General features: G+C 44.2%; 1 protein-coding gene across 3 annotated transcripts in view; it reads right to left on the reverse strand.

The window, feature by feature from the left end:
• smad3b (SMAD family member 3b) overlaps positions 1-26,414 on the reverse strand; it is a 135,583-nt gene that overhangs the window by 77,839 nt on the left and 31,330 nt on the right. The gene's annotated exons all lie outside the window — the stretch shown is intronic.

The raw sequence follows: 26,414 nt of genomic DNA on the forward strand, positions 1-26,414 counted from the left end.
CATGGATGTGAACGCACAAAGAAGAAAATTTTGTCCTTACTTAAATCTAATTATAAGCCAGGGCCTGATATATCAAAGATTAATACGAAATACTTATTAGCAATGCTAAATACTAAATGGTAATGTAGAATAGATTTTTAAAAATTCATTCAAGGGATGTGGCCGTCTCAAATCACGCCAGCAGTTATTACCCACCAAGCGTCAACTACATGACTGTGGGTTTGGAGCCACCTGTAAGCCAGACCAGCTAAGGATGGCAATTTCCTTCCCTAAGGGACAGTGAACCAGATAACAAGGTGTAGAGCTGGATGAACACAGCAGGCCAGGCAGAATCTCAGGAGCAGGAAAGTTGATGTTTCAGGCCTAGACCCTTCTTCAGAAATTGAGAACAGCATTTCTGAAGAAGGGTCTAGGCCCGAAACGTCAGCTTTCCTGCTCCTCTGCTGCTGCTAGGCCTGCTGTGTTCATCCAGCTCTACACCTTGTTATCTTGGATTCTCCAGCATCTGCAGTTCCTACTATCAGTGAATCAGATGGTATTTTTCAGACAATCAGCAATGGTTTCATAGTCACTATTATAATCCTAATTCCGGATATTTTATTGAATTCAAATTCTATCATCTGCTGTGGCAGGATTCAAACCTGGGTCCCCATAACATTACCAGGATCTTTGGATTAATAGTCTAGTGGTAAAACCGCTAGGCCATCATCTCCGGAGTGTCACTTCAAAATCTAAACCTGGGGACAGTTCTCGACTAGTCTGTCTTGAACTCTCAGTGTGGCAACAAACTACATGATTAAAAAAAAATACAAAAGAGTACTATAAGGAGAGAGAGAAGTAGTGCCTATCCTTGAAACTCCTGACAGCTGGCTACAACAACCAACATACAGTAAACTTAAACCTGACAAGTTCACACAGGAAACCTCCCATCGCTCAGGTGAACTTCACAGTTCTCCCATTCTAGTCTTTTCTGCATTTCCAATTTCCATTGCTCCACCATTGATTCTTTTGGTCTGCAGCTTTAGAAATCCCTTGCTAAACATTTCCATCCCCATCTCTTTCTTCTTAGGATTGTTTTATATGTCTATCTTCTTAACAAAGCTTCGGTTACTGGTCTGAAAATCTCGTGAGAATCAACGGCAAATTCTGTGTCATAATCACTACGTTAGAGCACCTTACGATATTTCACTACATCAAAAGGTGTTATAAGAATGCAACTTTTTTGATGACAATTAATTCATGCTTCTGCATCAGTGAAACAAGTAAAACTATTTTGTACAGAGATAATGGGAACTGCAGATGCTAGAGAATCCAAGATAACAAAGTGTGAAGCTGGATGAACACAGCAGGCCAAGCAGCATCTAAGGAGCACAAAAGCTGACATTTCGGGCCTAGACCCTTCATCAGAGAGGGGGATGGGGAGAGGGTTCTGAAATAAATAGGGAGAGAGGGGAAGGCGGGCCGAAGATGGACAGAGGAGATGATAGGTGGAAAGGAGAGTATAGGTGGGGAGGTGGGGAGGGGATAGGTCAGTGCGGGGAGGACGGACAGGTCGAGGAGACGGGATGAGATTGGTAGGTGGGAAATGGAGGCGCGGCTTGAGGTGGGAGGAGGGGATAGGTGAGAGGAAGAACAGGTTAGGGAGGCGGGGATGAGCTGGGCTGGTTTTGGGACGCAGTGGGGGATGGGAGATTTTGAAGCTTGTGAAGTCCTCATTGATACCATTGGGCTGCAGGGTTCCCAAGCGGAATACGAGTTGCTATTCCTGCAACCTTTGGGTGGCATCATTGTGGCACTGCAGGAGGCCCACGATGGACATGTCCTCTAAGGAATGGGAGAGGGAGTTAAAGTGGTTCGCAACTGGGAGGTCCAGTTGTTTATTGCAAACCGAGCAGAGGTGTTCTGCAAAGCGGTCCCCAAGCATCCGCTTGGTTTCCCCAATGTAGAGGTAGCCACACCGGGTACAGTGGATACAGTATTCCACATTGGCAGATGTGCAGGTGAACATCTGCTTAAAATGGAAAGTCATCTCGGGGCCTGGGATAGGGGTGAGGGAGGAGGTGTGGGGGCAAGTGCAGCACTTCCTGCGGTTTCAGGGGAAGGTGCCAGGTGTGGTGGGGTTGGAGGAGAGTGTGGAGCGGACAAGGGAGTCACGGAGAGAGTGGTCTCTATGGAAGGCAGACAAGGGCGGAGATGAAAAATGTCTTGGGTGGTGGGGTCGGATTGTAGATGGCGGAAGTGTCAGAGGATGATGCATTATATTCAGAGGTTGGTAGGGTGGTATGTGAGGACGAGGGGGATTCTCTTAGGACGGTTATTGCGGGGTCGGGGGTGTGAGGAATGTGTTGCGGGAACTGTGGGAGACACGGTCAAGGCCGTTCTCGACCACTGCGGGGGGAATGTTGCGGTCCTTGAAGAATGTGGACATCTGGGATGTGCGGGAGTGGGATGCTTCATCCTGGGAGCAGATGCGGCGGAGGCGAAGGAATTGGGAATGGGGATGGAATTTTTGCAGAGGGGTGGGTGGGAGGAGGTGTATTTTGTACAATTCTTTTTGCCAACCTCACCCAAAAAGCTTCTCAACAATCTAATTTTTGAACTCCCAAAAATATTTCCCTTGTCTTACATAGCACAACCACAGCCACACTTTATATCAGACCCTAGGGAGGGAACACTAGCAAGTCATTTGGCTATGGCCTCGGACACAGGGCCACACAACAAGTGGATAATGTTCAGAAGGTGGAGGTCAATTTGAACATGAATGTTCTTCACAATTGAATAGAGGTGTCCAAAGGCTCCTCAAGGTATTGCACCCCAATTTAGTTTTGACTACACTGAAACGTTAGATTGTGATCCTTCTTAAGAGTCCTGAGCACCACTTTAGGAAAACCAGACCGTACAAAGGTGCAAGATGGAGTAAACTTTATTAGACTCAACTACTGACTATCCTTGAATTAACTATGCTGAGCGCTGAGCACGGTGGCTCAGTGATTAGCACTGCTGCCTCACAGGGGCCTGGGTTCAATTCCACCCTTGGGTGACTGTCAGTGTGGCAATGGCACATTCTCCCTGTGTCTGCATGGTTTCCTCCAGGTGATTCGGTTTTCTCCCACAGTCCAAAGATGTGCAGGTTAGGTAGATTGGCTATGGGAAATTGCCCATCGTATTTAGGGGTATGCAGACGAGGTGGATTGGCCTTGGGAAAAGGAGAGATACAAGGATAGGGTGGGTCTGGGTGGGATGCTCTACGGAGGGCCAGTGTGGACTAGATGGGCCGAATGGCCTACTTCCGCACTGTAGGGATTCTATGATTTTATTCCAAACCAAAGCAGAGGCTGGAGCACCACAAGTGACTTCAATGTTCTCAAACTAAGAAGGATTGGCTTGGGACGTGCTGTGGTATTGGTGGAACAGCCAGGAATATTGCTCCTGATTTATTTCACTGCTGGGAAGAGAAAGCATGCACCAGCTAAAACAATTTGCTTATGTATAGCATCTTCATGCTTCAAAAAGGAGCATAATCAATTAAAAGCTGCTGCCAAGCCATGCAGATAACAGAAAAGTTGGAAAAAAAAGTCATTTACTCATGAAATGTGGGTGTTGACTAGACAAAGAGAAAGGTTTGAAGAAGCAAGTAAAGAAAGGTAGAGAGATTTACAGGCATTCTGGAACTTGGGGGCTTTATGACTAAAACCTCAGCTGCTATTGGTAAAGTGAAGGAAATGGGCAATGTGTCTGAAGCCAGAAGTAGAGGCACGCAGGTGTCTTGAAGAACTGTAGATGTATGAAGATGGTGAGTCCAGGGATTTTTCCAAATTTGGAAACAAGGATGAATATTTTAAAATATAAAACACGTGGTGCTGATGTAGTTACAAAAAATGTAGATCCTCAGTCCAGCAAAACTCAACCAAATTACTCAAGTAAAACCTTATAATTCCAGGAATACAAGCCCTGGTTAATGCAATCTCTCTTTACAACTGAACCCACTGCCTGGGTAACATTCTGAGCAGGTTAGTGGTCCTAGAGTGATACCTTCAGAGACGGCAGCTTCAGTCGGGGTGAAAAATGAGTTAGCCGGATTTTTTTTAGGAAAAACGTTTGAAAAATAGAAAATTGATTCGGCTAAAAAAAAGATTTTCCACACTAAATCAAAATTAATTTTAGAATTTGCTCTTGTTTCAACTTGTATCTTGATACTGCTTTAGCAAAAGGATACAAGACTCAAGTGAAACAATTTGCACTGGTTCAGCTACAATGAGAATTTCACCTTAAACACAGCAAAATAAAACCTGAACTGCTTCAGGAAGAGTTATCTTCTTGACAGGAAGCCCGCATGAGTCAGGGTTGAAAGGCAATCAGATCTCTTTAACATATGCTGACTACGCTCCCTGTTTGGCTGCCATTACCTATCTGTAGAAATCTGATATTACCTTCCAGCCACTATCTGTGAGTCATCTAAGTGTGCATGACTCACTGCAATAATTAAGTCATTGTGTGGGGCTTTCAACTGAACTAAAATACTCAATTCAATGCATCCTCCTTTGGTGTTGCAACTTTGCCCTCCCCTAAACCAATACTGGCCTAATAGCAAGGTGACAGAGATGGGTATCTCCACAAATTACAGGATCCGAATTCTAATAAAGATAAGTCATTCTCTGGAACAAGTGTATCATTCTGGGAGTTAATAGATGTGAAGCTAGAAAAGTACAGCAGATTAGACAGCATCCCAGGAGCAGGAAGGTCAATTTTTCAGGCCAAAACCCTCCATCAGGACTGGGGAGAGGAGCCATGAGTAAATTGGGTTGGGGGTGGGGAGAGAAGAGAAAGGGTGGGTGGGATGGTGATAGGTGGATGCAGGTAGGCGGTTATTGTGAGATAGCAAGGTGTAGAGCTGAATGAACACAGGCCAAGCAGCATCAGAGAAGCAGGAAGGCTGACGTTTTGGGCCTAGACCCTTCTTCAGAAATGTATTTGGTCAGTGGGAAGGTTGGCGAGTATATGCGAGCAGGAAGATGGACAGGAACAAAACCAGAAGTTGCTGGGAAAGCAGGCCTGGCAGTATCTGTGAAGGAATAAAGACAGTTAACATTTCGGGTCCGGTGACCCTTCGTCAGCTGGAGCAAGGGTCACCAGACCTGAAACGTTAACTCTATTTTTAAAGAAGATGCTGCCGGACCCGCTGAACTTTTCCAGTATCTTTGTTTTTGTTCCTGATTGACATCATCTTGCAGTTCGTTCGGTTTTTATTTAGGAAGATGGACAGGTCAGGAGGTGGCCGGGGGGGGGGGGGGGGGGGGGTGGTGAAAGAGGACTGGACAAAAGTGGGTGGAAGAATTTTGAAGCTGGTGAAGTCAATATTGATACCACTGGGCTGTAAGGTCCCAAAGCGAAATATGAGGTATTGTTCCTCCAGTTTACGTTTAGCCTCACTCTGACAGTAGAGGAGGCCAAGGATGGCCATGTCACCAGGGGAATGGGGCGGGGGGGGGGGCAATTAAAATGGATAGAAACCAGAAGGTCAGGTCGGTTGGTGCACGCAGAGCACAGATGCCCCACGAACCAGTCCCCGAGTCTGCGTTTGTTCTCCCCTATATACAGGGGGCCACATTAGAAGCAATGGATCCAATAGATCAGGTTGGATAAAGCGCAGGTGAATCTCTGCCGGATCTGGAAGGATTGTTTGGGGCCTTGGATGCAGGTGAGAGAGGTGGTGTAGGGGCAGGTGTTACACCTCTTGCAGTTGCAAGGAAAGGTACTGGGTGTGGTGGAGAAGTTGGTGAGGAGTGTGGAGCTGATGAGGGAGTTGAGGAATGAATAGGCCCTGTGGAAAGCAGACAAGGGGTGGGGAGAGAAATATCTTTTTGGTGGTGGGATCTGACTGTGGGTGGCGGAAATGTTGGAGGATGATGCGTTGGAGTCGGAGGTTGATGGGGTGGTGCATGAGGACTAAGGGGACTGTAACCTTGTTGTTGTGGGGAGGGGGCTTGAGAGCAGAAGCATGGGAAATGCAGGAGATGCATTGAGGGCACTGTTAATTACAGAAGAGGGGAAATTTCAGTCACTAAATGAGAAGGATATCTGGGATGTTCTGGAGTGAAATGTCTCATCCTGGGAGATGTGGCAGAGACTGAAGAATTGAGAGAATGGGATAGCATTTGTAAAGGAGGGTGGGTAAGAGGAGGTGTAGTCGAGGTAGCTGTGAGGGTCAGTGGGTTTGAAACGGACATCAGTGATGAATCGTTTTCCGGTGGAGACAGAGGGATCCTGGAAAGAGAGGGAGGCATCAGAAATAGTCTAGGTGAATTGGAGGACAGGGTGGAAGGTGTTGGTGAAGTTGATGATCTGTTTGAGCTCTTTGAAGAAGCATCAGGCAATACAGTCATCGATATTGCGGAAGAAGAGGTGAGGGCTAATCCCGATCTACTTGTGGATGAAGGACAGTTCCATGAATCCGACAAAGAGGCTGGCACAGTTCGGGCCCATGTGGGTGCCGAGGGTCATCCCTTTGGTTTGTTGGGAGTGGGAGGAATCAAAAGAAAAATTGTTGAGGGTGAGGACCAGGTAAGGCAAAAAATAAATGAGAGGGGTGGAGGGGGACTGATTGGGCCTACGGGAGGGGAAGAAGTGGAGGGCGTTTAGGCCTTCCATATGGGGGCCACAGGTGTAAAGGGACTGTACATCCATGGTGAAGATGAGGTGTTGGGAGGCCGGGGAATTAAAAGTTTTGGAAAAAGTGGAGGGGGTGGATTGTGTTACGAATGTAGGTTGGGAGTTCCTGGATCAAAGGGGAAAGGTGAGGAAAGAAGGAATGAGCTCAGGGGGACAGGAGCATGCAGAAACAGTGTTAACCAGGGTAGTTGGGTTTATGGATTTTGGGAAGGGGACAGAAGCAGGTTTCTGCAGAGTTGGGGAACTATCAGATTGGAGGCTGTGCTCGGAAAACCACTTGAAGTGATGAGATTGTCGATGGTCTGGGAGATGATGGCTTGGTGATCGGGGAGGGGGGGGGGGGTTATGATCGAGGGGACATAAGGAGGTGGTGTATCATTCTTGGAAACAGGTCCAAACCCCTCTCTCTATGTCAGAAGGTGGGCTCCTGAGTTCAATCAACACACTGGCATTTTTTGTCAAATTAAAAAAAAGCAGTGAGGTACTCTATGGGAAGAGTTAAAGGAAAATACACTAACTGACACCAGTTTCAATGGTGGCTGTTGATGTTTGGATACAGAGAGGACTGTACCTGCATGTAGCACTCATTTACTTTCCCTTTTCTGAGAGCGAATGTTTAGAAAAAGGAGAAGTGATCTCATACCTAGTAACATTCCACACCAACATGGGGGAAGCTCAGAGTCCTGGGCCATACAAGGGCTGCCAAAGGTCACTGGTGATGGGAGAAGTGAGTTGCAAACAGTTACAGGGTTAAATTTTGACCCTCACTGCCTCCAATTACTCCGTTAGGACAACACAGCAAAACAGAACAAGACCAAATGTAAAACTAGGATTTGATTTCAGTGCTGTGAATCTTATATTCAGTACAGTGCAATAAAAAGTACAGTGAACCACTACTGTGCAGGTATGTAAACTCGGTCTACACTTTAACCCTAGTGCAAAGTGACCCAGACACAACTTAAGTCAATCAAAATTTGAGCAGTCTTCACCAAGTGCATATTTTTAAATCAAAATTATTCAGATGGGTTGAGATGTCTGAGGCAAGTAGAACTTGAATGCAGATCTTCTGACCCAGAGGTAGGGATTCTACCACTGCGCCAAAAGAGCCCTCTGAATGCACTTGTTCTGAGTACACTAGCTAATGAAGTATTTTTAAAAGAAGGAGCAAATTACTGCAGATGCTGGACGGTGTACTAAAAACAACAAATGCTGGAGATCACAGCAGGTCAGACAACATCCATGGACAAATGCTGGATATCACAGTGGATCAAGGGTGCGGGCACTGCTAGCCTGGCAAGCTCTTATTTCCCACCCTTTATTAGAGACAGAGATGGAGATGATTGGTGGTAGTTTAACCTTAGGGTTACCTCAGCTCAGGTAAGAGGAGAGATTGAGAAAGAGAGACTTTCATGTTAACCCCAGTTGGTGGAGGTATTGAATGCTCGCAGTTAGCGTCACTCTGCTTCACACACCTGCCCATCCAGCGAAGTGAAAGAGTGGATGGAGAATTTGAAAAGATTGGCCTTTAGTCTAACACAGAAAATTGAGACTTTTAAGAACTATTTTATACTTAGGTGGCATTATCATTTGGTCTTGGCAGAGGAATCTCAGGATCTCTCTACTGGTGTCACTCTCCATCACAATCCTGCCAATCAGCCAAATGAGACATCAACTCCTTGTCACAAGATCCAATGAGTAACAGGCTGCGTAAAAATATCTAATTATTAAGTTTTTTTATAGCATTTATTGAAGGATAAACGCTGGCCAATCACCATTGAAAGAACTCCATTACTCTTCAGATAGGATCAATGGATTTCAATTAAGTATTTCAAGTATTCACATATTAAAAACTGTCACATCCAGCAACATGTCACAACTGCTGGCCTGGAATACTTGCGGAATTTGATGCTACAATCCTTCACCTTCAGACTCAAAAAGGAAAGTTGGTCTTCACTCATTAGTTATGTTGTTTGAATCCAATAAATATCCAGTTTTGATTTATATGCTTGGGAAGAGGTTTTTGTCAGTGACTTTTGATTGATAGGTTCTCTTATACAGACAGACCCAATGACAGTCCTGTTTATCATGACAGTTTCATGTCTTTAAAGTGGAATACAGCATCTTCAGGCTACACACATGAGCTTGCAGTTCAAAGGATAAACAAGAATCAAAACATAAAAAGTAGCAGAAAAATACAGCAGAGAAGTCGGAAGCCATTCAACCCATTTGCGGCTGCATCAACTCTTCTAGAATACGAATAGATGAGTCCCATTCCTCCACTTTCTTTATATCCCAGGTGTTTTTTAATCCAATTTTTTTTCTGAAGTCTACAATTGAATCTGTGTCCACCACCATTCCAATCCTAGTGACTCGCTTAGTAAGAAAGACCTATCCTCATATCAGCTCTGGCTCTTCTGCCAATCACTTTAAAATCTACGATCTGCAGTTGTCAACTTTCCAAGCAATGGAAAAGGTTTTTATTTGTTTGTTGTATCTGAACCCTTGATGATTTAAGACAACAGGTCAAGGAGAGTTAGTTCATTGATTTTCCTTCTATTCTGTAAGCAGTCAGTAAATCATCACGGTAGGGCTCACAGGCCAGAAATTGTACATGCTTCAACATTGGAATTTGACGTACCACACTCCAAGGTTACTTCACCTCAAACTCAGGTCGTTTAAGGGATGTAGCCAACTGCCCTCTCATCATACTTAGCCTCCAATTAGAGTCAGGAGTTCTATGGATACCAATGGTCACTCCAATGAAATAGTCGCTCTTTGTGCAGGAGCTTGCATAGCATATTTGTGGCCTATCCAACAGCAGAAGCATCAGATGGATAGCAGAACCAATTTTCAATGTATAGTCACACGCATATATAACAGGCAAACTTACACATTGTAGCTCAAGTCACTGCATAACAATTTGGAGGCAAACCGGTCAAAATTGATGCCTGATTCAAGATGCGCTAACTCAATGACGGGCTGAACTTGGATCTGTTGCAATCTGCAGCTGAATTCCAGGCAATACTTTGCAGTGACCGCAAGCAATCGAGACGAGCTGCAAACATTTCCTCAAAATTTTTGACACAGCTGTTTAAATGCTCACCCAGATCTCATTTTAACAAAAGGAAAACAAACACAAGATTCAGAAGGAACCAAGAGAAAAGCACAACAGGTTTTAACTAAGAATAATGCCAAGCTTGGTAAGTGTGTTCAGGATGTTGTTGTGACCCACAGTTGAGTATTGTTTCATAGATGTCACAAATTTGAAGTACATTAGGAAATCAAAAGGCCTAGATGCACAGTGAATTATTTCCCTGCTGTATTATTGTTATGCCAGTTCCATTAATGATACTGTGCACACTCCAATCTGCACAATAACCCATTCATACTGCAGGCCACAGCAGTAAACCACTTCCCCCTCCTCCACGTGTCAACACACAAAAGGGTGTTTGCAATACAGGCATCCCACTGGAGAAACTGCACTCACAGAAAGACCATGGTTTGCAGTGAACACGATAAACTCAGTCACCCCTAATGAGTGCGCCAGATTAACGCTGCCATGGCTCAGTCCATTGCACTCTTCACTTTGCGCCAGATTTTTGGGTTCAAATCCCACACCAAAGACTCAAGCACAGAATTTCAGCTGACAATCCAATACAGCACTGAGAAAGTGCTGCACTGTCAATGGTGCTATTTTCACAGATGAGATTATAAACCACGTCAACTCTCTCTGGATAGACATTTTTTAAAAAATCACCAGCGACTATTTCAATAAAGAGATGGGATGTTCTCCCCAGTATCCTTACCAATATTTTCTCCTCAAATCAAAATCACAAGACAAAGGATCAGATCAAAATAAACAGCAAAGTTTTTTAGATGCTGGAGGTCTGGAATAGAAGATAGAGAACGCTTGAGAAGCTCAGAAGGTCTGGCAGCATCAGTGGAGAGCGAAATAGAGGTAACTTCTTGAGTCCAAAATGACGCTTCTCCAGACCTCATGATCAGCCCACCTTGTCTAAAAGAATTTCTTTGGCATACATTGACTGCCACACTAAATCACATTGAACAGTAGCAGAGTTCAAATGAAGTATTTCATTGGATGGTGAGAGACATTGGAAAACATGTCATATTAATAGGGGAAAAACAGAAAAAGGCCCCTGAGCTGTGGTGCATGTGTAATAAAGACTTATTTTCTTCCATGTCAATAGCAGGAAAACATGGTAATAACAAAATGATCCAAATAATTTCTAGAAGGGGCGTAGTGACGTTAGTTTACATTGTGACTCCTGTGTAAAACCTGAAGAGGCAAGAGACAAACAAAAAGATGAAGCTGTGCATTGATATAGTACCCTAACACATCTCCAAGAAATTCCTCCCTCCATTATTTTAAGTGCAACGATCATTATGTAAACAAACACTCAGGCACTTTGCACACCACAAGATCCCAAATACAGAATGATCCATTATTTTGATAGTTTGCTTATTTGCTGAATTGTCAACAAGGGCAATAAGAGAATTTCCTGCTCTTTTTCCCCAGGACAGTTAATCTGCACCTAAAACACTCAAAACAAGAGCAGCACAGTGGCTCAGTGGATGCACTGCTGCCTCACAACACCAGGTTAATTTCAGCCTCGGGTGACTGTCCGAGTGGAGTTTACACATTCTCCCCATATCAGACGGGGCTTCCTCCCACAGTTCAGAGATGTGCAGGTTAGGTGTACTGGCCATACTAAATTGCCCCATAGTGTTCAGGGATGTGCAGGTTTGATGACTTAGCCATGGGAAATGCAGGGTTACAGTGGACAGGGTGGGGGGTGGGGGGGGGGAGGTTTGGGTGGGGTGCTCTTTGGAGCGTTGGTGTAGACTTGATGGGCCGAATGGCCTGTTTTCATACGGTAGATTTTCTGTTGAAAAAAATGTTGATCTAAATAGACCGGATCTTATTAGACAATTTAAATCAAGGGGAGGAAAAACAAAGTCCCATCTGAGAATGTGATGGTCCCTCAATACAGCAGAGGGGGCAGCCTAGATGATGTGGCAAAGTTCTGAAATGAATCTTGTTCTTTAAATAACACAGATAATATCCACAGTTATACCAGGGATGGTTTCATTCTGAATATTATCAGTGACCCAATCATGTTAACTCAATAAAGTCACCAGCTAATTTGGTGACTAATTAAACTGACCATGACTTAAGGGAAGTGAATTTAAATCAAGGTCTGAACTTTAACTTTGTTAAACAAAAACAGAAATTACTGGACAAACTCAGCAACTCTCTGGCAGAGAGGAAGCAGAGCTAACATTTCAGGTCCAGTGTCCCTTCTTCAAAACATATTTTGTTTTATTCCTGAAAACATTTGTCACTCCTGAAAAACTGATTCTTATTGCACTGGTGAAACAGCAATCCTGAGCAACAAGTTGTATTTATATGGCACCTCCATGGAGTAAAATGTCACAAGGCACTTCACTGGAGCATTGAAGAAAAGTTAGCACCAACACCTCACACCAACAGGCCAACCAAGAGCTAAGTTAAAACAAGGAGTGTTTTAAAGGGGGAGTGACATAGCAAGAGTTGGAGAAGCTCCAGCATTTGTCATGCACGAGTCCAAACAGTAAGTCAATATCAACAGATCAGTTATTAGTGAGATGCATCTTCACAAGTTTGGATGCCAGCCTTACAATCCTATCGAGCAAACACAGACAGCAACATCTGCTCATCATCATTTCCCCTCCCGAACAGAAGCTCGTTAAAGTTTTGTCTCCCATCATCTCAACCACATTTTATTAACTCAGTACAGAATGGTGATCGAAAGAACCCTTGTGGCATAGTGGTAGTGTCCCTGCCTCTGAACGGAAGGCCCAAATTCAAGCATAGCTAGACTGAGGATCCATTTCCTTTCATGATCACTAGGCTAGACAGGCACTGGGGTACATTATTAGCACCTTCCAGACATGACATTTTAATTTGAATTTGATAAGCTTCTGTTAATCTTTTGGAACTTCCTGTGATCTTTTGATGCACATCTCCCCAAAGTAAAGAACAGAATAAGGATACAACTCAGGATCTTCCAGCTCTGGGCCATTTCATGACTTCACTATCTAAGAACATTTATCAACACCACAAACCTATTTGACCACGTTCACAATCTGACAAACCATGGACTTCTTTAACTCTTCTCCAGAATAACAAACCAGATTCAATTTGCAGGGTAAATGTGTAATTACTATGCTGGAATAAGGGTTGTTCCCCCTCTTATAATAACACCTCCTTCCTACCTGCAGATAGACAGTAGTGTAAAGGGGTTATGCATCCTGAGAAGTTAGATTCCATTCAGGGCTCCTACACTTTCCCCATCTTTTAAAGAACCATTAACTTTTGTTTCTTGGATCTCCAAACTTGTACCTTCTGCCAGATTGAAATACTCCGAAGTTATTTAGTCTTTCACAAATCCTACTTGACTAACTGGAGACTCAGCCAAATGCAGATCAAGTGTTCTAATTTCCTTGTCCTGAACTCTTTGCATATTTGCACTTTCAAATGCATACTTTCTCATTTCCTCACAGAGGCGTCCCCCAACTCCCACTGCAGAGTGGGGAGCACTCTTGCCTTTGAGTCAGAGAGTTATGGATTGAAGTCTTCCTCCAGAGATTGCAATGAAGGTATCTGTATGGCACTTTAATGATATACAGAGGGAATGCTGCTTTGTTGGACGGTGTGAGTTTGCATCCAGCAGTTACTTTTCCCTGACATGGCAATGCTTAAGTTGTCTGCAGTAACATAAGAAACTAGGCATGGATACAATGGTATTGAAAGATCCAACAGATATCTACTGCAACGAATTGAATACAAACATTAGATTCCTCAAGTGCACAAGATTTTGGGCTACTACATTTCAGAGGAACATGCTTCCAGTAGAGTGTCATGCTTCAAGTGATTTGAGGCAAGATGGTGTCTGAAATCTTTATAGTCTCAGGTCACATGCTATGATACATGAGCATGTCACCTGAAGTCATGCTGACCACAAGACAGACATAACACTCAAGGTGTAGACTTTCAGGTGAGCCGTTAAACGCAGACCTTATCAACCCTCTAACCGGGGCCACAAAGATCCTATGATACTATTTCAAAGTACTGCAGGCGACGGTGAGGTCCCCCTCATGTCCAGACAAATATTATCACTCAACAACCATGAGAATAGACTATGGTAATAAAATGTGAGGCTGGATGAACACAGCTGGCCAAGCAGCATCTCAGGAGCACAAAAACTGACGTTTCAGGCCTAGACCCTTCATCAGAGAGGGAGATGGGGTGAGGGTTCTGGAATAAATAGGGAGAGAGGGGGAGGCGGACCAAAGATGGAGAGAAAAGAAGATAGGTGGAGAGAGTATAGGTGGGGAGGTAGGGAGGGGACAGGTCAAGGAGGTGGGATGAAGTTAGTAGGTAGATGGGGGTGCGGCTTGGGGTGGGAGGAAGGGATGGGTGAGAGGAAGAACAGGTTAGGGAGGCAGAGACAGGTTGGACTGGTTTTGGGATGCAGTGGGTGGAGGGGAAGAGCTGGGCTGGTTGTGTGGTGCAGTGGGGGGAGGGGACGAACTGGGCTGGTTTAGGGATGCGGTGGGGGAAGGGGAGATTTTGAAGCTGGTGAAGTCCACATTGATACCATTAGGCTGCAGGGTTCCCAGGCGGAATATGAGTTGCTGTTCCTGCAACCTTCGGGTGGCATCATTGTGGCACTGCAGGAGGCCCATGATGGACATGTCATCTAAAGAATGGGAGGGGGCCCGCATGGGCCCCAGCTATGCCTGCCTCTTTGTAGGTTACGTGGAACAGTCCCTCTTCCGCACCTACACAGGCCCCAAACCCCACCTCTTCCTCCGTTACATTGATGACTGTATTGGCGCCGCCTCTTGCTCCCCAGAGGAGCTCGAACAGTTCATCCACTTCACCAACACCTTCCACCCCAACCTTCAGTTCACCTGGGCCATCTCCAGCACATCCCTCACCTTCCTGGACCTCTCAGTCTCCATCTCAGGCAACCAGCTTGTAACTGATGTCCATTTCAAGCCCACCAACTCCCACAGCTACCTAGAATATATCTCCGACCACCCACCCTCCTGCAAAAATTCCATCCCCTATTCCCAATTCCTCCGCCCCCGCCGCATCTGCTCCCACGATAAGACATTCCATTCCCGCACATCCCAGATGTCCAAGTTCTTCAAGGACCGCAACTTTCCCCCCACAGTGATCGAGAACGCCCTTGACCGCGTCTCCCGTATTTCCCGCAACACATCCCTCACACCCCGCCCCCCGCCACAACCTCCCAAAGAGGATCCCCCTCGTTCTCACACACCACCCCACCAACCTCCAGATACAACGCATCATCCTCCGACACTTCCGCCATCTACAATCCGACCCCACCACCCAAGACATTTTTCCATCCCCTCCCCTGTCTGCTTTCCGGAGAGACCACTCTCTCCGTGACTCCCTTGTTCGCTCCACACTGCCCTCCAACCCCACCACACCCGGCACCTTCCCCTGCAACCGCAGGAAATGCTACACTTGCCCCCACACCTCCTCCCTCACCCCTATCCCAGGCCCCAAGATGACATTCCACATTAAGCAGAGGTTCACCTGCACATCTGCCACTGTGGTATACTGCATCCACTGTACCCGGTGTGGCTTCCTCTACATTGGGGAAACCAAGCGGAGGCTTGAGGACCGCTTTGCAGAACACCTCCGCTCAGTTTGCAACAAACTACTGCACCTCCCAGTCGCAAACCATTTCCACTCCCCCTCCCATTCTTTAGATGACATGTCCATCATGGGCCTCCTGCAGTGCCACAAAGATGCCACCCGAAGGTTGCAGGAACAGCAACTCATATTCCGCCTGGGAACCCTGCAGCCTAATGGTATCAATGTGGACTTCACCACATCTCCCCTTCCCCCACCGCATCCCTAAAACAGCCCAGTTCGTCCCCTCCCCCCACTGCACCACACAACCAGCCCAGCTCTTCCCCTCCACCCACTGCATCCCAAAACCAGTCCAACCTGTCTCTGCCTCCCTAACCTGTTCTTCCTCTCACCCATCCCTTCCTCCCACCCCAAGCCGCACCCCCATCTACCGACTAACCTCATCCCACCTCCTTGACCTGTCTGTCTTCCCTGGACTGACCTATCCCCTCCCTACCTCCCCACCTATACTCTCTCCACCTATCTTCTTTTTTCTCCATCTTCGGTCCGCCTCCCACTCTCTCCCTATTTATTCCAGAACTCTCACCCCATCCCCCTCTCTGATGAAGGGTCTAGGCCCGAAACGTCAGCTTTTGTGCTCCTGAGATGCTGCTTGGCCTGCTGTGTTCATCCAGCCTCACATTTTATTATCTTGGATTCTCCAGCATCTGCAGTTCCCATTATCTCTGAGAATAGACTATTGTTTGTGAGAATATGCTATGCACAAACTGGATGCCACTTTTCCAACAGTTCAAAAGTACTTCATTGGCTGTGAAGCACCTTGAAACTTGCTCACTGATGCATATGACATCATGTGGGACAATGACTGACGTTATTGGGAGTCAGAACACTGTGAAAGCTCCCTGCTGTTTGTCAGCTGATGCCATGGGACAGTTATGTCTAACTGAACCATGAAGTTCTATTTTAGCATTTCAACCAAATAACCTCACAGATACTAATGGGAACCAATGATTATACATACAAGATGGTCCTGGGACCAAGGCAACCACTAGGTGATCTGGGGCAATGGGGAAAAAAAGCCATAATAAAACTGCACAGATCTTTAAAATGACATTATCAACATGCATGAGCAATGTTCCACAAACGCTGAAATTTTCCACAGATAAATCAAACTCTGGAGACTGTTCCTTTCTATATTTCTGCATATATGGGGATCAGGAGATGCCAGGTTATAGAAGAAGTCATAGAAGCTCTACAGTGTGGAAACAGGCCCTTCGGCTCAACAAGTCCACATCAACCTCAGAGCATCCCACCCAAACTTATCCGCTTATAACACACCTAACCTACACATCCCTGAACACTACAAGACAACTTAGCATGGCCAGTCCACCCTAGCCTGCACATTTTTGGACTGTGGGAGGAAACCGGGACACCCAGAGGAAACCCATGCAGACACGGGGAGAATGTGCAAATTCCACACAGACGGTCGCCCATGGATGGAATCAAGGCTGGGTCCCAGGTGCTGTGAGGCAGCAGTGCTAACCACAGAGCCACCGTGCCGCCCTTATCAAAAATGTCCAGTTACCATGCTTTCAAACAAATCAGAACACTCCTCAGAGCTCTCATGATGTAAACGTTGAGGTCTTATGACCCGTACAGGAACAACTCCAAGGAGCAGCACAGAGGGAACACCGTCCTGCTAAACAGTGGGAGTTGGGCCCCAAATTGAGGGTAAATGGCAAATAATAACTATTGATGGATCTGACACATTTTAACATCGGAGAAAGATTAGGACTGGTGGGAAACAAGCAGTTGTACCACTTTCCTGTACTCATCTTCAAAAGTTAATTAAGGAAGGTTTCACAAGGCTGTAGGTTTGCTTGGGTCACTGAATACTCTTACACCAACCCTGGATACTCACTAATAAATCCAACAGCAAAGTCAGAAAAAATGCCTTTATCCCGCCAGTGGCAAGATTGTCAGTTTTGCAACCATACCGAATGATTGTGGGCATGGTTTGATATATTTAGGAAGCAGCCAGATAAATACAAAGGACAAAGAATATGCTTAAAGTTAGATGAGAGGGCTGGTGGGGAGACTTAATGTAGAATACTAAATGGCCTTTTTGTTCTGTCGACTCTATGAGACTCTCCCTCAATACAGCACTAAAAAGACAACCTCAGAGACGCCTTCAGGTTACTTTTTCAAGGAATTTCAAGGCCATAATCTCTTAACTCATAGGAAAACATGAAGTGGAGCAGGAGGAGGCCATTCAGTCCCTCAAAAGTGTGCTCTGCCATTTAACTGTCATTGTCGATCTTTTACTTCAAAAGCCTTTTCTCACAATGAAGTGGCTGCCAACAGTATGACTAAAGGTGTGCAATACTGCACGCTGTGCCCAGCATGTGTTGCAGTTTGGTGCTTTATTAAAAATAAGCTATTCATGTCAACACCAAGGAGAAGACACAACAGTGACAGATAGCCTATGAATTTTATCACTGTGGGAAGAATCACCAATGTGTTGGGTGTTCCTGACATAATACTTATAAGGATGAAACCAGAGAAGCAAGGGTCCACTCATCAGGACAGAATGAACATGCTAAAGAGGAGAAAATATAAGGGTGACCTAGTAGAAATCTTTAATATTAAGGCAGACTTTAATACAGTAAATACATAGAACATTTATTTCCCCGTATGAGGAAGGTAAAACCCAAGGCTAGGTATATAAGGTAGTCACTGAGAAATCAAAGAGAGGATTCTGGGCATATGGAACAAGCCACCACAGGGAGTGGCAAAAATAAAAAAAGGCACAATTCAGGAGCGCCGAGATAAAAACAAGAGACAGAAGGGAATACAGAATAATGCTGATAAGGAAGGAGGATGGAAGGTAGTTCAAAGGGTCAGTATATGCCCATGACTGTACTTTGCATTCTGACACTAGTCAGATTATCCTCATTTGTATGCAATTCTATGAATCTGTTGTACTTATGCAGCAAATGTCTGCTTGTCCTTCTTTCCTTCATCATCACCCTTGGGGAGTTTAGGGAAGATATTTTTATCTTTTCACAAAGGTTTTGTTTGCCAGGAAGTACAGCACTTGTTCTTAGGCATTGCGCCAATGAAGACAGTGAGACCATCAGACGCTGAGATAAGCAGCTGATTAAAAAAGTACATGAGAGTCAACAAGCACAAGCACAGTGCACAGGCCATTACATTCTAGACAGATTAATTCTTTATCTTTCACTGCATGAACACTCACTGAAGGCGGTTTCAGAAAGTTAGGTGGAAGAATGAGCAAGTTTGCAATTCAGCCACTGATTCTAAAACTGGGAAACAGCTCTTCGATGTGAACACTCCTGTTATAGCTCACACCAGTGTGACTACTTGGTGCTGGGACATCACTTTTGATGCATTGTTAAAAAAAAAAGGTAATTCCTGGTCTAAATGATAGATGCAGCCTTCACATCAACAACGTATAATTTTCTCCCAGCAGTAGCTGTGTTGTTGAAAGAAAAGTAGTGACAGTTGGTATGGACAGTCATGTGGGGTACAGCATACCTACTAAGTGTGAATGAAAAGGCTAAAATATTTGGTAAAGTTGACTTACAGGGAGTGAAGCGTCTCACACACTCCTCCTGTTATCATCTGGTAGGGTTGCCTGAGGCCAAAATGGAACTAGCAAATTAATTGTTATGTATTAATGAATAATTGGGTGAGCACTTGACAATTGTGTTTAAGGAACAAGTAATACATTGGTAAGCTAAGATACCGAATGTCAATTGGTTTCTATACACAGTCGATACTTTACTTGGGGCTAACTCTATACTTAAACGTCCAAACAAACCTTGCAGAGAAAAGTACATCCTCCAAGGTCCTGACCAACACTGCAGTTTGTGGAGTCTAAGTGGAAACAAAACAAAACTTTGACTAGAAATGTCTAACTCTAAACATCTAACCAGCATTTACACTCTGGCATTAACACCTACAGATAATTACTCTTTCTCCCAATTCTCCTGCAGCAGTTGACTTCTTACTATGAAGTAGTCCCACAAGCATGTGTTACCCTCTATTAACTTATCCAAGTCACTAATACTCACTGATAGGCCTAGATTTTGAATGTTAATTGGCTTCTAACCACAATTAACATTTTATCTGGGGCTAATTCTCTACTTAAACAACCAAATAAATACCTCAACAAATAAAAGTTCTCAAAGCTCCTGATCAACATTCCTCCCAAGAAAAGCTCCAATAAAAAGAAAAAAACTTAGATAAAGCTATTACAAATGTATATCAATATATTCACGGCAGATTTTCAGACAGATTTTTGGATATCAAAAGGTATAAGGGAATTAATAACGGGTAGGAAAGCAAAATGGATGTAGAATGGATATATTAACCAAGGTCCAAGGGCCTACTCTTGTTCCTCCACTCGAGTCCTTAACTGCTAATTCATCTTGATGCTGTTTGTGGGTAACTGCTATCACAAAGTGGCTATTCTAATCGCTTATGAACAGTGCATTCAGTTCAGAAGTAACTCACTATTTACACTGTGCGCAAGCATCACAAACATGGAGTGGTTTTATACTCAGCAATGTGTCTTCAACGGCACAGACCAAACCCATGAGCCCTTCAGTCTAGGAGGGCCAAGTCAAACACTATCCTAATATGGAACAATATTATCAACCCTTCATCACTGATGGGCAAAAGTTTTGGAGCTCTCCCTCCCTCTAGTATTGTGAATGTACTGACACTGTCTCAACTGTACCAGTTCAAAGCAGTGGCTCACTTCTGAATGACAATAAACGCTGACCTTGTTAGCAAGTTTTGAGAAGATCTGTAGCTCAGGTTGAGGTTCTGGATGTGAGTTTGCTCGCTGAGCTGGAAGGTTAGTTTTAAACAGAAAGCGGGACATAACACCAGCGCTTCGTCGGAGGCTCACTGATGATGTTACCTAGAATGCTGACCTTGTGAGCAACACCCCAAATTCATCAATGAATACATTTTAAAAATGATAACATTGTTAGCAAGATGATTGTCAAATCTAAAAGTAGAGAGTCTAAAATTATGGGAGGGCCTAGTCGTTATTAGCTCCCCAAAGAACCCAGTCCAACATTCAATATTTGTTATTTTCCCTCTTTTCAACCTTGGCTTCCTGAACACTTTATTCTAAAACAGAATGTGGGAATCACTGGCTAAGGCAGCACTTATTGCCCATTCCTAATTACCCAGAGGGCTGTTAAGAATCAACCACACTGTTTGAGTCTGGACTTAATACATAGGCCAGACCAAGCAAGGACAGCAGATTTTCTTCCCTGAAGGACACTAGTGAATCCGATGGGTTTTTACAACACTCTGACAGCGACTACACTAAACTGTGAGTCAGCTGATGGAGTTAGCATGCTCCAAGACCTCGAAGTTGGTTACCTCAGCCTGCCAAAACATACTGAGGACAGACCTAACTCATAACGTAGAAACTGTTGAACCTGTCTATCACATTTGATCGGGTCTCACTCCTGCAGAGAAATGCAGAGAGCACACCAGCTTGCTAGACTCTCAGTGCAGTGTCTGGTCAGGTTATTGCTGTTTCACATTGTCTTACTTAATCTGCATGGAACTGTTGCAGCTTTTCCAATGGGTGATGATTTCAGCATCAGGTGACAGACTGCATGTGATTTTGGAGCAGAGGAAAGTGAAGCTATCAACAATGTCCAGTGTCACGTGGTTAACAACGACAGAACAGCAATATGGCAACAACCTGGAAGGACAATGACATTTTTCTCTCTGATGCTCGTCAAACCAAACGCACTCTCATGTCTGTGAAGAATCTCCATCTGCCAATGAAAATGATCCTCAATAAAGAATGTTGCCATAGCACTGTAAGTATACAGCAAATGAAAAAAGATCCAAAGCAATGGTGTCACTTATTCTGAGCATACAATAGCAGTATAAAAACAGTGATCAGAGAAAATGGGAACTGCAGATGCTGGAGAATCCAAGATAACAAAGTGTGGGGTTGGAAGAACACAGCAGGCCAAGAGGCATCTTAGGAGCACAAAAGCTGATGTTTCGTGCCTAGACCCTTCATCAGAAAGGGTCTATCCCTGAAACATCAGCTTTTATGCTCCTAAGATGCTGCTTGGCCTACTGTGTTCTTCCAGCCCCACACTTTGTCATCTTAGTATAAAACAGTGAAAAGTCTTGGAAGATGTAATTGTTGAATGGAGAACAACTGGCAGATGTTTCAATCATCACTTTCTTAATGCCATCTTATCTCAGCTCTGGTGATCGTACTTTTCAAAACTTGTAGGTTCAAGCCCCATCTGGAATCCCCAGCACGGAAACATACCCTTCAGTCCGACCAGTCCATGTCGATCATAATCCCAAACTAAATTAGTCCCACCGCCTGCATTTGGTCCGTATCCCTCCAAACATTTGCTATTCATGAACTTATCGAAATGTCTTTCAAACATTCTAACAGTACCCGCATCCACCACTTTCTTCTGACAGTTCATTCCACACACGAACCACTCTCCGTGTAAAAGTACTGAATCCATAAACCTAGATGGGTGCTTGTGTGACATCGGTGAGGAAGTGTTATATTGTTGAATGCAGTGTCTTTTGACTAAATGCTAACTCGATGTCCTGTATGCCTATTCAATTCCACTGCATTTTGTAAATCAAAAAATGTTGTTCTGGTGGTCTTGCAAAAATGTCAGGCCAATCAGAAGAGATATGAATTAGTAATTTATATTTGAATACGTTACTGGACACAACATGGCTGCTGTTTTGCAACACTTGTATAGCACCTTCAGCACAATAAATCTTCCATAAGCATTTCAGTGAAAAGGACAGTTCAAGTGATGGGAGAATAAGTAGAAAAGTTGACCATATTCTCACGAAACAAGACAGATGAAAGGAGAGGTCAATAGACCAGCTATCAAAAACTTTAGCCTAATGTTCAAGTCCCACCCTGGCAGATGAAGAAACGTGAATTCAACCAAAAAATCCAGAAGTAAAAAGCTTGCTTACTGGCAACCATAAATTACAGGAGTGAAATTTGGCCATTTAGGCCACTGAGTCTGCTGTCCCATTTGATCATAGCTGATATATTTGTCAAAACGCATTCTCCTGCTCTCTCCCTGTAACCTTTGATTCCCTTACTAATCAAGAATCTCTGTCTTAAACGCACACAATGACTCGGCCTCCACAGTTTTCTGCAGTAATAAATTTCACAGATTCACTACCCTCTGGCTATGAAATTCTTCCTCACCTTGGTTCTAAAGGACATCCCTTCACTCTGAGGCTGTGCCCTCGGGTTTTAGTATAAACTACATAATCACTGCCTTCTGGGATAAAAACCCATCCGGCTCACAAACATCCTTTAGCTTAAGAAGTTCGTCATCCTTACCCGATCTGGAATACATGTGATTCCACAGCAATATGGTTGACTTTTAACTGTGTTTGGGCAATAAATGCTGATCGAGTAAATGATGCCTATATTCCATGAACAAATAAAAGAAAAGAAGCCAGAACATTACTTAAGAACATAAGGGGCTCCAATTGGCCATTTAGCTCTTTGAGTCTGCATTACTTTTCCACTAAATCATGGTCAATCTATATCAATTCCAAATTCACACACTATCACCCAATCCTTCACTATGTAACACAAAACATAAAGCATACCAGACAGCTGGAAGATCTGTCAGAACTGAAGGGGTCAGGGAAATGGGAGGTTGAGAATAAACAGGAAACCACAGTCACCATTAGAAATTCAGGAAATGTATCCTACGGACCAATATTTATACAAGTGTATGACTCAATGTAGTTATGTGTCGTAAAGATAGCGATAAATTGTTGGAGGCAATGATGGATTACCGCTGCATTCCAGTTCTTGCCTTCCACTAGTGGATGCTGACCCTTCGGATCTAACATTTATGAAGCTTAGAGAATTTTTCTAAGACCAAATGTCTTTTTCCCTTTAGCCATGCTTTTGCTCTTTCCCATGTGTTCACGGATTTCTTTTTGCAGCCCATTAGCCTTTCCAAAAGATGCTATATACGAGGGACACTACAGAAATACAAGTTATCACTGTACAAGATGTCATTAAATTGCCAAAATGCCCAGAAGGGGACCTCACTCACTCTGGCTCTTCCTCAGGCACATTTAGCAAAAATTGTCACCCATGAAGCTAACGAAAAATGGTTTAATTTTATTAAATCATAAGTGACTGAATTAAGAAAATAAATGGATTGAAAACAAGTTGTTAACATTACCTGTGTTCCTGAGTCAGTAGTGATCTACAACAGACTTCCTTGAATATCTGCCTACAATATGACAAGGTGTAGAGCTGGATGAACACAGCAGGCCAAGCAGCATTAGAGGAGCAGGAAAGCTGACATTTCAGGCCTAGACTCTTCTTCAGAAATGCGATAGGGTTAGGGTTCTAGGCTCAAAACGTCAGCTTTCCTGCTCCTCTGATGCTGCCTGGCCTGATGTGTTCATCCAGCTCTACTCCTTGTTATCTCAGATTCTCCGGCACGTGCAGTTCCTACTGTCTCTATAATATGACAAAGCATCCCTCAGCACTTCACAGAGGAACAGCATTAGGAATGGTAAACAAATCCAGTACAGAGAGTTTACTAAATGTTATGAAAATGAGACTGTGAGAGGGTCCTATTCTCATTAAAACAGCTCGCTGCACAAGCTCACCCATAGGAATGCAGGAACAGGGGGAGCTCATTGAAAAATAGCACACGTCTGAGGACACAATGAGATATACCCAGCTTCATTTATACCTACTTTTCCCCTTTATATACTTCAACACCTTTGGCTAACCAAAATCCATCAATTTAAAGTGATTGAAATGATTAAAATGATGTTTTAAAATGATTGGTCAATGGCCATTTATGGAGAGGGGATCAGTGGGTCAAAACCTGTGCCAATGTGTGAAGAATTGTTTTCTAATTTCAATCCTGTAAAAGGTCTAGTTCCAATTGTTTGACCATGCCTCCAATGCTATTTTCCCAACTTAGAGAAACAAAACATCCTCTCTTGGTCAATCCTATTTGTTCACCCAGAGTGTCTTGAAGTAGAAAGGATGAGCATTGTGGTCAGGTACCAAGATCAACCAAGGGGCGGCTCAGTGGTTAGCACTGCTGCCTCTCAGCACCAGGGACCCGGGTTCAATTCCAGCCTCGGGCAACTGTCTGTGTGGAGTTTGCACATTCTCCCCGTGTCTGTGTGGGTTTCCTCCGGGTGCTCCGGTTTCCTCCCACAATCCAAAGATGTGCAAGCTAGGTGGATTGGCCATAGTGTTCAGGGAGTGTGGATTAGGTGGGTTATAGGGGGAACGGGTCTAGGTGGGATGCTCTGAGGTTTGGTGTGGACTTGTTGGGCTGAAGGGCCTATTTCTACACTGTAGGGAATCTATATATCTATTCTATAACACCTAACCCTAGGTAACACAAATTTGCCTCCAACAGCCTGACTTTACCTGATGTGGCAATGTTAATGTTAGCTACTGTAACATAAGAAGCTGAGCATGGATACTGTGTAATTGAAGAAGCCATGTTTGAATGTTTCCATGCTACATTCTCCAGTCATTTACTATGCACAAAGCATATGTGGAACAGCTACAGCAGTGTTTAAAAAAAAATCCAATAATGGTTGATTAACTGCTCCTACCCCTTTCTCAGACATGTGCCAATCACCCTCAAAGTATATTCACCAACTTTGCATGAGTTTCAGCTTTGAACAGTTACTAAACTGATGTATGCAAATTGAGTATTAAGATGACTTCAGGTTGTGGAACAGCAACAGTCTTCCAGGTGTCAGCCTAATGCTATTCTGTTTCTGAGAGAGGCTAGACCATGCCTTTGTCTTCAGCCTGAACACACTCATTTTGATGGCAAAAACTGACAATGCTAAAATCTACCACTTTGCAAATCATTAACTGCTCCCAAAACAAGAAGCTCTGATTCTCTAAGGTTTAGAGCTGGATGAACACAGCAGGCCAAGCAGCACCAGAGGAGCAGGAAGCCTGATGCTTCAGGCCTAGACCCTTCTTCAGAAAATCTGAAGGGTCTAGGCCCAAAGCGTCAGCCTTCCTGCTACTCCAGTGCTGCTTGGCCTGCTGTGTTCACCCAACTCTACACCTTGTAATCTCAGATTCTCCAGCACCTGCAGTTCCTACTCGTTCTGATCCTCTACTAGTGGATAAGAGGTCGGTGGCACTTTAACCAGTTCCTCACTATTAATATCAGTAACACTGTAGAGTTACACCATGACAGTGTTTCAGTGCTGGTCTGGTCACATTTTGACTGCACCATGTGCTTATGATATTACAGCACAGTCTATCAAACTGGATTCCACATTCTCTATAGGGCTCACAGTAACCCCAGGAGTCTGTCTGTCCATCCATCCAGATCTTTGTAAATTCTCTCCACAAACAACGACACGGAGTCTATGTATCTTTTTAACTCTCTTATTAACCGTCTCCTGTGGATGCGGGGCAGTAATTAAAAAGTGCTTCTTCCAATAGCCGCAATATTTCTTTGCCTGGATGATTGAGCCACCCAGTAGGTAGGACAAATGAGTCCCTGAGAGTACACTATTATTTGGGACATAAGGGGACCACAAGTGTCGTGCGATATTGGAACAGCGTCCCAGTCTGAATCCCATTCCAGGACTTGAAAACCATACACAATTTGCCCTATAAACTGTACAGTCATGGTGCAAATTCTGTGTAGACTTTCCTACCACTGATTCCCAGTTTTCAAATTCACTGCCACAGATAGATGTTGAACGCTCAGCAGAAAAACAATTGAGGTATTGTTGGCCATGGAAGAGGACAACCTTAACATGCCCAAACTGTTCTCAGCCTGCAGATCCATCTTCTAACACAAGACAATGGCAGGCACAATGAGCAGGAGAGATTCTGAGTCATCCAGGTAAAGGAAAAGAGTTGGATCTTCTACCACCAATATCCATATTTCCAGGCTCCAACACACATGGAGAAGTGTGTGTTACCACAGTAACTGAGACTTCCTAAGTG

Source organism: Stegostoma tigrinum, chromosome 33, assembly GCF_030684315.1.
Source record: "Stegostoma tigrinum isolate sSteTig4 chromosome 33, sSteTig4.hap1, whole genome shotgun sequence".
Taxonomy (NCBI): Eukaryota; Metazoa; Chordata; class Chondrichthyes; order Orectolobiformes; family Stegostomatidae; genus Stegostoma; species Stegostoma tigrinum.